The sequence below is a fragment of the Crocodylus porosus genome, unplaced genomic scaffold (assembly GCF_001723895.1).
Source record: "Crocodylus porosus isolate Cpor-Errol unplaced genomic scaffold, CroPor_comp1, whole genome shotgun sequence".
Classification (NCBI taxonomy): domain Eukaryota; kingdom Metazoa; phylum Chordata; order Crocodylia; family Crocodylidae; genus Crocodylus; species Crocodylus porosus.
Window position 1 is genome coordinate 2,199,904 of NW_017728946.1, and position 13,097 is coordinate 2,213,000.

The 13,097-nt window shown below is 44.2% G+C and overlaps 1 protein-coding gene across 5 annotated transcripts in view; it reads left to right on the forward strand.

The window, feature by feature from the left end:
• RALGAPB (Ral GTPase activating protein non-catalytic beta subunit) overlaps positions 1-13,097 on the forward strand; it is a 191,889-nt gene that overhangs the window by 138,672 nt on the left and 40,120 nt on the right. The gene's annotated exons all lie outside the window — the stretch shown is intronic.

Below are 13,097 nucleotides of genomic sequence, written 5' to 3' on the forward strand. Positions count from 1 at the left end.
AACAGTGACTCCCCCAATGCCTGCTGATCCCCCCTGACTAGTTTATAACAGGCCACAAGATTAGCTCAACAGGAGTTGATAGAGCTACATTAAACTAGGGGTTTGTCAAGTGACAGTTACTTTTTATGTCTGCATTTCCTGACAGTCCTGTTACTGAATTAGATAAATATATGTATAAGGTAAGCCTACCAGTTACCAATTCATACACAATTCATAAACTCTTACAGAGTTGTTTCAAATGCATCATAAAACACACAAAGCATCTTATTCTACTGTGCAACACAACACAGTATGCATTGCAATAGAATTCTTGAAAATCATTGATATGAATTCAACCCAGGAAACCACACTGTAGTGACATACTAGGATAATATGTGAACGTATGGCATTATGTGCTGGCATGTGTACTGGGTTGGTTTATAATACATTCTCTAAAATATATATTTTTTAATATTTGTAATGGATTTTAATTGAGAGTGCAACCAATTCAAACTCCTTAATACAGTTTAAAAATCTAGGAATTGGGAAAGTATATGCGTCTGTGTTAACTTAAGGAAAACCAGCTTTTACCTTACTTCCTCAACAATGTCTGCATATGACCTCACATAGATTAAAAAATTTATAGTAGTGTATTCAATACTCTTTTAAATTTAGCTTATGAGAGGTGTAAAGAGAGAGGTTCCATAAGAAACATATTGGTTAGGCATGTATATAATGAGTACATGAAGTAGGACATTTATGAAAAAATGTATGTTAATACAGTTATGCCTGTACTAAAAAGAAAATGTGTATAGTACAAACCATGTAAAGTACTAGTTTTATTTTCTAGTGGCAGTTCTGTTTTCTAGAAAGTATGTATGGAAAGTCCAAGTTGTTTAAAAAAATCTGCTGAGTTGTATGCATATATGCTTGCCTAGTGATTTGTAATAATGTTAGAATGCTTAACTGTTAAAAAAAAACAAAAAAAAAACAAAAAACCCACATATATAGGAATCTGCCTAACTGTCCATTTTCATACAGTTATGTGATCATTGCTATACCTAGAAATGTATACACAGTTCTGAAAGTCTGGACTTAGATGCATCCTTGGACTTTATTGTGGGAACAGAGTGTACATACGTGAATTAATTTTTATTAGCTGCAGCAACATTTAGGTAACTAAAGGTATGAACAAACATATAGTTAAGTTATGACGGTCTAAGCTCAGGACAAGAGCTTTGTATTGTGATAGTTGTTAATAGTTGTACAGGCAGTGTTCAGTTATTGTGAATGTGAGTGTTTGCACAAGTTAGGGCTTATCACAAGCTACACAAACAGCTGAAGGCGCTGGTATCCAAGGATCCTTGGAAGTCCTCTTGTCCACAGTGCAGTGTGTAGGGTACCTGTTACAGCCCTTGGTGAAAGGTTTTCTGGTGGGTCCCCAGAAGTTTCCAATTTCTTGTAGTTACTCAAACATAAGATGAGGTTTTATTCCCCAATCAGCATGGGGGGGAAATGGTTCCTCATCTTACATTTGCATACAAAGAAACCTCATTAAACTGCTGTCCATCATTAAACTGCTGCCACATAGCCCATATTAGGCAAACATACTAAACATTTTTTTTTCTGTGCAGTTCCTAAAAAAAACAAACAAAAACCAGGCAGTTGCTCCCCTAAGGAGAGAACGAGTACCAGGCCTGGAGGTACTGCAGTACCAAGCCGGTACTTGGAGAGGCCAGAGCAAGCTCCAATACCCTCCCCGGTGCTGAAAATACTGATGGGAACATTGTTCTTAGAAGTTTTATTAAAAACACACTTATCAAGCCATACTTTCAGTGAAAGCCAACCCCTTAAAAACCCAGAGGTTTCTTACTTTCCATAAATTAGTTTTAACACATGCTAATAAAATCCTTAATAACATCTCCTTTAGAGTCCATATACTACCATCTCCTATGCTAACGGCAGGTTTATTTTGGTGACAGTCAAAGTGGTGGATCTTTTCCCACGCCCTTTTTGCACATGAATACTCCCAAAACACATATACCACCACTTCTTTTGCCCCATACATTTCTCTTGAACACCTTGATGACCTTTTCAAGCCCCTTCTGTGTTGCACTTCTCTTTCTGGCAAGATATTTTCTGCAGCCATCCACATTTGGTCAGACTGTTTGTCTTTTAGTTGTTTACTCACCCTCACTCCCCATGCCTTCTTCACTTGTTTTTCTATGAAGTTTCCCACTGGTGCCATCTTGTTTCTTTGTTACTGCTTTCATCAATTTCTTAAGATCCTTCAGGACCTCCAGTCCTACCTTCCCTATCTTATACCTCTGCATGAATCCTTCCATTTTGATGTAATAAGTTAGTGGTTGCCACTCCTGTGGACCCTTTAAAGAGATCTGATATACTCCCCATTTCCTCAAAATTGTAGCTGCGTGAAATCAGGGGATGCACACTGCTTTCCCCTCTCCCTCTGTTACCGCCTTGCATACTGTGCTTACATATTTTGCATAGATGAAGAATCCAAAACCCAGCTGCCCCCATCCATCTATCTCTTGCTTTGTAAAGTTCAGCTCTAGCCAACCTATCTCTTTTGGCATTCCAGGAGAGCGCACACTTTTCCTTCTGTACTTTTGCTATCTGCCACCACATTGGTGGAAATATAATTCCTTTATATAGAATACTTGGCAGTAGCACATCCTTAAATACTGCCACTTTTTCCAGCAAAGCAGAGTGTCCTTTTGGATCATAACCAAAATATCTGCTGTAGCCTTGACATCACCTTTCCCCATGCTGTATTATCTCAGTGTTCATTGGGATCCCTAGCACTCTGATTTTTCTTTCTTATTTGAAAGTCCAACATATCCAAGTCCATCCGGTTCCCCACTCCCATTAAGGTACTTTTTGATCTATTTAGTTTAGTCCCTGTCACTTTTCCATATTCTGATGCATGTTTAAGCACCCTTTCCATTAAAAGTTTCTCTCTAACTGTTGCATATTATACATGGATGGTATAAATGTATTTTACCTCTCCCCCTCCCAGTATGTTTACTCTGCTTATGACCTTGTATTTTCTTATTCTTTACACTAATGGTCCCATGCTACACAAATAGTAGTGGTGACAGGGGGCACCCTTGTCTCATTCCTGTATGGATTTTAAAGGTCCCACTTAGGTGCCCATTAATTTGGACTTGACTCTGCTTCTCTATACAATAACCTTATCCAACATGGATTGGTAGGAAAGGCTTATTGCTGCAGATGTGGGCTTATCAGTTGTGTCAGTAGAAATTCTGGATGAGGAAGGCCAATTTCCTGGAAATCTATTTGGAGTTAGGCTCAGAGCTGCAGAGTCAGACCACAAGGGTACAAGACCTCTTAATCGTGTAAAAATGAGTGGCATTTGTTTCCGGGAAGGTGGCAGTGCCAAGTACAGGCCAGTTCACTTAAAGCCATTTATTCATTCATTGGTGTGAATGGATGTTGGTGCTTCTGTGCATCAGCTGCATGTTTCCATTAGAAAACTACTGGCTACATGCGTCTTACAAGTTGTCAGCCCCCAGTGAGTTATCCCTGGCTTCACATTCCTGGAGTAACCCAACTGAAAGAATGATAAAGGAAATAAATGATCTCACTTCGCCCTCCCCTCCATTTTTCCCTTTCTTGTTCTACATCGGTTGGTGGACCACTCCAAAAACTGCAGTGAAAATACTGTAGATGGTTCAGAGCAAGCAGTCCTTATTTACTGCCGAGGTATGCTTGGCCATTTGCAGATGTGCTCAGTGTGAAGAAATCCCCCTTTCTTTGCCACTCCCTTGGTCATCCCAGGAGTTACCCTTCTCTCTTTCACTTGCTTGCTATTTGGTTTGGGCTGGTTGTCCAGGTGACCTAGCTAGATAAATTCCTGAGGGGAAGGGGGAGCACGCTCTTCCTCTGGCAGGCATTTTCAAAAGCCATAAGCAAAGTGGCTCCGGGCTCCGACCTGGATGAATTCCTCCAAGTAAAAACTTGGAAATTAACTAGGAGTTAGGATTTATGTCTAGGCAGACACATTTTAAAGGGGCTACTACATCTGAGACTGTGTAAGACTCTGATTGATTGTTTGCTTAAAGCGTATTCTGACTTACTTGTTCTATTCCCCCCCACTCCCCTGATCAATAAAGGTATTGGGTTACAGCATGCCTGGCTGTTTCACTATAGGGGTTAGAGGCAAGTCTTTTGCTCCTGGCCCTGCTGCAGAGCTTGCCTGTGTATGTTACCTCAGTCATGCCTGAGGTTATCTGGGGATGCTTCGGGCTGAAAGAAGAGCACCCGTAATTATTATCAGTGGGCAAGGCACCCTTAAGGCTTGCAAGGTTTGTGTGCTCTGGGCTGCACAGAGCCTTAACAGAGACCAGTGATGGCAGTGTTACCCCAGGCTTGCTGGTGTTCTCATGGAAGTTGGCTAGCCAGTGGTAGGCACCCAGTGGGGGACTCCCAAAGCAAGGTTTTTGGGCCTGGCACAATGAGGCATATAGCTCTGTATAGTAGTGCCCCCTACACTCCTGTAGCTGCCATGCCCACGTTTGAAGCTTGACATTGGTGTTCTGCATGGTCTGCTGCCATTGAAGTGGGGCATGGTCTGTTAGGACAGTGAACTGCTGTCTCCACAAATAGGACCTCAGCTTGTTCAGTGCCCAGACGATTGCCAAACACTCCTCCTGCATCGAAGACAGGTTCTGTTTGCATGGAATAAAGTTCCTGCTTAAGGAAACTACTGGGTGTCATGTCTCTTTGTGATCCTGCAGGAGCACAGCTCCAAGTCCAGTGTCTGAGGTATCGGTGGCCACGCAGAAGGGCTTATCATAGCCTGGTGCCCTTAAAATCAGCTGTTGGATCAGGACAGCCTTCAAGGTATCAAATGCCTGTTGACATTCCTGCTTCCAGCTTACAGGATTAGTGTTTGCTTTTCTAGTTAGTTCATGCAGAGGATCAGCTACTGCCCCAAAGGAGGAGATAAACCTTCTGTAGTACCCAGCCAGGTCAAGGAAGGATCTCACCTGCTTCTTAGTCTGTGGGGGTGGCCAGTCTCTAATGCTCTCAATCTTATCTCACACCAGAGCGATCATACCCCCACCCACATGATGTCCCAAATACCCCACTTCAGGCAATGCCAACTGACATTTATTTGCTTTCACTGTTAGTCCAGCCTCTTTGATCCTTTCTGGCACAGTGGTTAGAGGAATCAGATGCGAGTCAAAGTCCTGGCTGAAGATGGTGATGTCATCAACGTAGGCCACAGCAAACTTCTCGAATCCTCATAAAAAGTTATTAATCAGTCTTTGAAAGGAAGCAGGAGAATTGTGCATACCAGAAAGGAGGATGGTGAACTCATACAGTCCCAAAGGTGTAGTAAAGGTAGACTTGACTGTAGCATTCGGAGTCATTGCCATCTGCCAGAATCCTTAGGACAGATTGAAAGTAGAGATGAATTTGGGTTGGCCCAGGGTATCGAGCAGGGAGTCCATCCTGGACATAGGGTAAGCATTGGGGGTGCTGATTGTATTCAACTTTCTGTAGTCCACACAGAACCTGATAGACCTATCCTGCTTTTGGACAAGTACCACAGGGCTGGCCCAGGGATTTGCTGAAGGCCATATTACCCCTAGCTCTAGCATGTCTGTGAGCTCATGTTTTATCTCCTCCATCACCTTCCCATTGGCTGTGTAGGGCATTGAACGGATATGGCAACGGTTGCCCGTGTCTGTAGTGTGTACTGCCAGGTTTGTTTGAGAACACTATTTCAAAGTCCCAGACAGCTGTACACAGCTTCTCTTTGTCCTGAGAGGGAAGGTGATCAGGGAGGCGAAGCTCCTCTACCCCTGCCTCTCCCTCCCAGTCTTCACACACAGCCAACTCCTCGTGTTCCTTAGGTGAGTCCTCTGGAGAGGAAATCCAAAGCATGACATCATTCCTGTTGTAGTAAGGTTTGAGCATGTGTATATGTACCACTTTAGGCTCTTTACCCAACTTATTCATGGCAACAACACAAGTCACATCATCCAGCTTATCCTGAATGATATGAGGACCTTCCCAAACTGCCTGAAGCTTGTCCAACTTTAATGGTAGGAAAGCCATAACCTTCTCCCCTAGCTCAAAGGTATGGAAGCAAGCCACCTTGTTTCTCCTGGGCCTGGGCCAGGGAATCTTGTATCACCTTCATCATGTCCACCAGCATTTGGCAAAAGCCTAGCACGTACTCTACCACTGATATTTTGGAGGGGGAGATCTTCCCTTCCCACTCCTGTTGGGGCCATACTATGCAAATCCACCCGCTTCACTGTGCCAGGCCCAAAAGCCTCACTTCAGGAGTCCCCCACGGGGTGCCTACCGCTGGCTGTCCTGCTTCAGGAGAAGACCTGCAAGTCTGGGGTAACGCTGCCACCACCAGGGCACTGGTCTCTGTTAGGGCACTGTGCAGCCCAGGGCTCACAGACACTGCAAGCCGTGGGAGTGCCTTGCCCATTAGTAATATTTTTGGGTGCCTCTTTCAGCCCAAAACACCTCCAGATAACCTCCGGTATGACTGAGGGAACATACATAGGCAAGCTCTGCAGCCAGGCCAGGAGCAAAAGGCTTGCCTCACACCCCTACAGTGAAACAGCTAGGTATGCTATAACCCAATACCTTTATTGATTGGGGAGGGGGCGGTACGGGGGAGTAGAACAAGGAAGTCAGAATATACTTTGAGCAAACATAATCAAAGCCTTACACAGTCTTGGATGTAGTAGCTCTTTTAAAATGCATCTGCCTAGACATAAATCCTAAGTGCTAGCTAATTTCCAAGTTTTTACTTGGAAGAATTCATCCAGGTGGGAACCTGGAGGCATGTTGCTTGTGGCTTTTGAAAATGTCCACGGAGGAAGAGAGTGGTCCTCCTGCTCCCCACCATCCCCAGGAATTTATCTGGCTAGGTCATCTGGTTGAACCAAATAGCAACCAAGTGAAAGAGGCAGGGGTACTCCTGGGATGACCCAAGGGAGTGGCAGAGAGGGGGATTTCTTCACACCCAGCATTTTCTGAACCATGTTAACTGATTCGCATCACACAGTTCAAAGCAAATTTCAATTCTAATTAAGGGTTAATAGACAGTTATTGTCAGCTCCTTAACAGACCCAATTTAGTGCAGTTGGAAGTAACTAGGAGGTGATAATAAGCCTGTTTAAATACTGCTACATTGTTGCAGTTATCTAAAGCCCTCTGCAGTTGACCTAACACTGTCAGGTGAGGTCTTGGCATTTTTGACTTTGTAAAGTTTTGTGTCTGATAGGTTCTGTTGTGTTGCAAAAAACCCAGTTGAGTTTCCCTTGAGGGGATTGATATTTGCAATGCTTATCTGGTTACCTAAGTTCCTAAGTTGTCCTAAAGGCAACAAAGTAGATAGATTTTAATTAATACAGTTTAACTGGCTTAATTCAGACTGCCTTAGTCTGCATTAATTTTAATCCTTATTCAGTGTGGATTAGATCATTTGGACTGGAGCCAGTTTTAATTTATGGTGTTGTACTGATGGATTCTTACAGCTGCCTTGAATGCAACATCTGTTTTCTGGTGGCTTTGACTTCTAGTACACGTTCACCTCTCCCTATTCAGGCTTCTGTGGTTGTTCCAGTTGTTGAATTTGAGCAGCAGGCAGGCATTTAATATTTAAAGTCATGCAAGCATTGTGTAGATCAGAGCTGTGAAACTTACTTAGCCCTGTGAAGTAGATCTGGACTGCAGGCCTTCTCACAGGCCTTCTCACAGCCTACCCTCTGGTAACAGGGTGGGGCAGCTGCTGAAGCTGGGGTGTTGGCATGGTTCCAGAACCAGAGGATAAATGCCACTGCTGTACCCCCTCTTTCTCCCTTTCCCCCCTGCTGCTAATTCGAGTCATCAGTGGTGACAGAAGACCCCAAATTCAGTGGTGGGCAAAGGATTGGAGGAGGTGAGTGGTGTTTACCTTCTGTGTTTGAGTTGTACTGGCACAGCAACTCTGGCAGTTGCACCAACAAGTTCTGTGGGCTTCAACTTACTTTCTTGTGGGCTGCCAGTTGGGCAGCCTTGCTGTAGATCATAAGTAGACCAAATAGTAAGCAAGTGAAAGAGGGAGGGGTACTCATGGGATGACCCAAGACCCAAGGGAGTGGCAGAGAGAGGAGGATCTGGGCAGTATGACTGCAGAGCATTAGAGGGCAGAAAGGTGACCAGAGTGGCTTGTATAAAGAGGGCACAAAGCAGTATGGGAAGGGAGTTGGTCAACCTGCTGGCTGTATTGGGGATGGCCACATAAAAAGAACAGTTTGTATCTAATATCTAAGGCGTGATTAATGCGAAGATAAATTACTACTGGTAGAACAGCTGGTTTTGGAAGGCTGAATGTAAGAAAACATTTTTCCAGAGCTTTGGCCAACTGTATGATGGAGTAGGTCCTCCTTGAAACAGTGTGTCCAAGAAATGTGGTAGCAGGAACTTCCTGGTGCAGCAGGCTGTCTCTTATAATGCCATACTTCCTGCATGCTGTGTTTCCAAGAAGACTTATTCTGTCATGCAAGGTTAGGCTCCAAACTGTAGCAAAGAACAGTAGCAAGAACAACTTTACTGTTGTTGGTGATCCCTCATGGATGAAGATGATCACTCCCACGGTCAAGTAAAGAGTTGTAGATGAGTCCATCGTTGTCTAAGAAGTCCAATCCTAGAGCTACAGACTCTCTGACTTGCACCATATGTGGTGGTTAAAAGGAGGGTTGAACGGCACATTTTTTGGTCTCCTTTTATTTCCTTTCATTTCTATCAGGTTTCTGCCTCCAAGGCGAAACTATTTTCCTCAAAGTAAGATGCACCTTCTCTTGCAAGACATTGCCATGCAGCCCTGTCCTGGGCTACTTGTTTCCAATTTGTCATGTCAATGCCATACTTCTTAATGCTTGCCTTGAGGGTGTCCTTGAAGTGTTTTTTCTACCCCCTGCACTTCGTTTGTCCCTGGCTGCATCAGGAGTATAGCAGTTGTTTTGGTAAATGTATATCAGGCATGCACACACAATGCCCTCTCCATCACAGCTGATATTGAATAACCAACACTTCTATGCTGTTGTTGTTATCATCAGTGAGGATGCTGGCATTTGTACAATTAACCTCCCACATTGGGTTAAGGATCTTTTGGAGGTAGCACTGGTAAAGGCATTCCAGGCTTGTCAGGTCATCACTGTAGGTCACCCAAGCTTCACATTCATACAGAAAAGTTAGGATTAGCATAGCCTTATAATAGAAGCTTTGTTTGAGTCCTTAAGTTATGATCATTGAACATGCGATGTTACAGCCTTCTGAAGGCCGAGTTGGCACATTGGATCCTATATTGGATCTCATTGTTGGCCTTCTTTGAGGCTGCTGAGGTATGCAAAGTATTCAGCATTCTCCAGCTTCTGTCTGTCAGTGAGGATCTTTGCTGAGGGGAGTTAATTGGCCTGGAGCAGGTTAGTGGAGATGTTAAGGGTCAGAACCAGGCACTAGTATGCTTGAGAGAAGCAGTTAAGGGCTGTTTATAGGTACTCCTCAGTGTGTGCAACTTTACTGTAAGTAGTTTGTTTTATAATATCATGTAAATACTGTATTTACTTAAAGCCAGGATGAGGTTTTCTCTCCCATTCAATATGAGGGGCAGGGTAGGAGCCTTATTTTGGTTTAGAGTACTGCCCTGTGGATGTGGCTGTGGCTCCAGTCCTGACCTAGAACCAGGACCAGAGGCACAGCCAGAGCCACCACCTGTTCTGGGCCAGGGCTGGAGCTGCTACCACTGGTGCTGTCTAGGAGGGGCCAGAGCTGCTGCCAGTGGTGCTTCTGTCTGGCAAGGGACAGGACTGGAGCCACTGTGTGCTCCATGAACTGGCCTAGGGCTGGGACTGCTCCTGCTGCCTGGCCAACAGTGAAAATGGCTTTGTTTAGTTCAGGTTTTTTTCAACAAGTCTTACTTACAAGACTGAGACTGAAATAGATGTTATGAAAAGTCACTTAACCAATTAATGTAGGTGAGATATGAACAACATTTTGGAGGCAAGGACTTGCATCTTGCAAAGCACATTATGAAGTTGTGACCTCAAAATGGATTGTCTGGCCCCAGTAGCCCCTGCACCTTTGCTGCCTCCCCACAGTCCTCCTGTGCAGTTTCATATTTCTGATGCTGTTTATTTTAAACTGTTGTATATGAATCTTGTAAGGCTAAAAGCAAAGCTTTGTAATGCTAAAATAAGGCCATTTCTTTTTACCTTTAACCTCAATACATAGAAATGGACACAGCACATACTAGATGAGTGAAAAGAGAAGTGCTGTGTAAAGCGTTACTGATAAGATATATGAAACTAGCTGAATCTGGTCAACAGAGAAACCTTGAAAGCAGGACAAGGACTGTTTTCTTTCAAGCAGACTACTTGGCAAGAATATATAAAACATGTAGTCACGAGAGTTAAACTTCGGTGTTCACGCACACCGTGCCACTTGATTGGCTAGAATAGTGATTTAGTTAATAGATGATTAGGTATTTTTACAAGCACGAGCTAATCATGAACTAATGCTGACGTCCTAACAAAGTATAAAATAGTATTATAACTAGTAGGCGGGACTCCTCTCTGGAGGCACCTCGCTCGAGCGAATAAAGATTCTGTATCTGACTTTGGATACTTGCTCTGCGTGATCATTGCCCTAGCCTAGAGCGAACTGCACATGGCTTTAAGACCGTAATTTGTAACAGTTGCCCCGGCATCTTGGTTGCCAACACACAATTACCACAGTCAGAACAATTACTATTATATATAACAAGTCCTTGCGGAGATCCAGGATTTCAGTAGTTTCTCACAATGGCCCAAGGGTTCGTAAAGTTACGCATGCGGTAGATAGTTGATCCTCACTCAGGCTTGGATATCGGGTCTGGGCTCGGTGCTCTCCTCACGTGGCTATGGTGTATCCAGCTGCTTTTGCGTGCAAGCTTTAAAGCAGAATAAGTACATAACAAAACTTGATAGGGCCCTGTCATGAAATGCCGGATTAGAGACTTCGACACTGCTTGGTGAGCCGCGGACTTTACGAAGCGAGCGAGTACGCGGCTTGTGGGGTGGGATAAGAGGTGGCTCGTCGACTGCCCTCAAGGTTCGCCTTACTGGCGCAAGTAGGCGAAATGCTATACACTTTCAAAGTTTATAGTAAAAGGGTTTATTCAACTCACCTGGCCTCACCCTCTTACAAATAAGAGGGGAGACCAGCTGGAGCAAAGTTGCAGCTAAAGTATAAGCGCAGAGGTATGGTAAAAGCGGGTATGCAGTCTAAGCTACGCTGAGAGGCTGATGTTCGTTGTCGGGTTTTCGAGGCCTTTGACGGGTTTTCACTGGGATACGCCCAGACGGGAGGCTGAGGACTGGCAACAGGGTGATCAAGCCTGAGGTTTATCCAGTCGTCGTCTCTGCCATTTCCTGCTTCTTCGCCTCTTTATTGATGTTGGTTGGGCTGCCTCTATGACACTAACTATGACATAAGCTAAGCGTGTAGGGATAGGATAGTTTCTTTTACATAGGTGTTGCTAGGCAGATTTTTATATAGGTTGTGTTTCCCCTTTTGTATAGGTTGTATCAAGCTACGCATGCGTACTTTGTAAGTTTCTTTTCTATCCTGTAAGTTTCACTTTTGCAGAAACACAACCTGGTCTGTATTCATGTATCTGTAAACCTAAAGGTGGAGCCTAGAAAAGTTGTGCCTGAGTATTATTCTCTTTAAACTCGTTTTGTAATCTAAGAACAAACCGAGGCAAAGTTTCATCTCTATCCAAGAGGATGGCATGTGCAGGAACATACGTTCCTGGGACCAAAGCAGGTCTACTAAAAAGAATTTTGAACGGGGACAAAGCTAGGGGCATCCTTGGGGTACACCTAATGTGCCAGAGTACTGTTGGCAATACCTCTGGCCACTTAAGTCCAGTTTCTTTGCGATACTTAGCTATCATAGTTTTAAGAGTTCGATTCATCCATTGCACTTGTCCAGCTGATCGTGGATGATACGGGGTGTGGAGTTGCCTAGCAACTCCTAAGCATCGATACACTTCTTTCAAAATCTTTGCAGTAAAGTGTGACCCTCGATCAGAATCGATTACTTCTGGTACCCTGAAGCGTGGTATAATATCTTTCATAGAAACTTCACAACCGAGTGAGCATCTGCTTTTCTAGTAGTAGTTGCTTCCGGCCACCGTGAGAGTTAATCGACAATAACTAGAAGGTGTTGGTATCCCACGCTCTTCGGCATGTCTGCATAGTCAATTTGAATGCGTTGAAAAGGAAAAACTGCCCATGGTCTCTCCCCTTTTGATTTAGCATTGAGCTTCTGCCGAGCTATAAAGGCTAAACAAATACAGTAGGTGCTTAAAACACGTTTGACAGCTGGATAAACATGGGGTGCAGACTACCATCGGAGAATTGCGCTTGTGGTGCCCTCAATCCCAGCATGGCCTAAAGAATAGAAATAGCAGATGGCTTGCAGAAGATAACATTTTGGAAGAACAGGCTTACCTCCAATTCATTAGATATTGTCAGGACTCAGTTTCTCCTTTCAGCATTTCTAGTCAGCAAGTTCATCGGCGGGCATGTCATTGTAAAGGTGACGCCAGTCAAGAGGGGGAAACGTCTTATCTGTCGCGTTTGTTGCATCAGAGAAAGAAAGTTGTATCGGTTTCGAAGCGGCTGTCTTGGCGGAGGCATCAACTAAATTATTACCAGGTGAGACATCAGAATCTGATTGAAGGTGTGCGTAGCAATGAACAACTGCCAATTTTAAGGGTGCTAGGATGGCGTCCAGTAAGGCAGAGATCAATTTACTATTAGCAATTTTGCTTCCCGAAGAAGTGAGAAACCCACGTTGCTTCCACAACTGGCTGGAGGGCTGCACCCAGAGAGTAGTGGTGGATGGGTCCTTCTCAACCTGGAAGGAAGTGGGCAATGGGGATCCGCAGGGCTCAGTCCTCGGGCCCGCACTGTTCAACATCTTCCTCAGTGACTTGGACAAGGGGGTAAAAAGCACCCTGTTCAAATTTGCTGATGACACTAAGATGTGGGGGGATGTGGGCACACTAG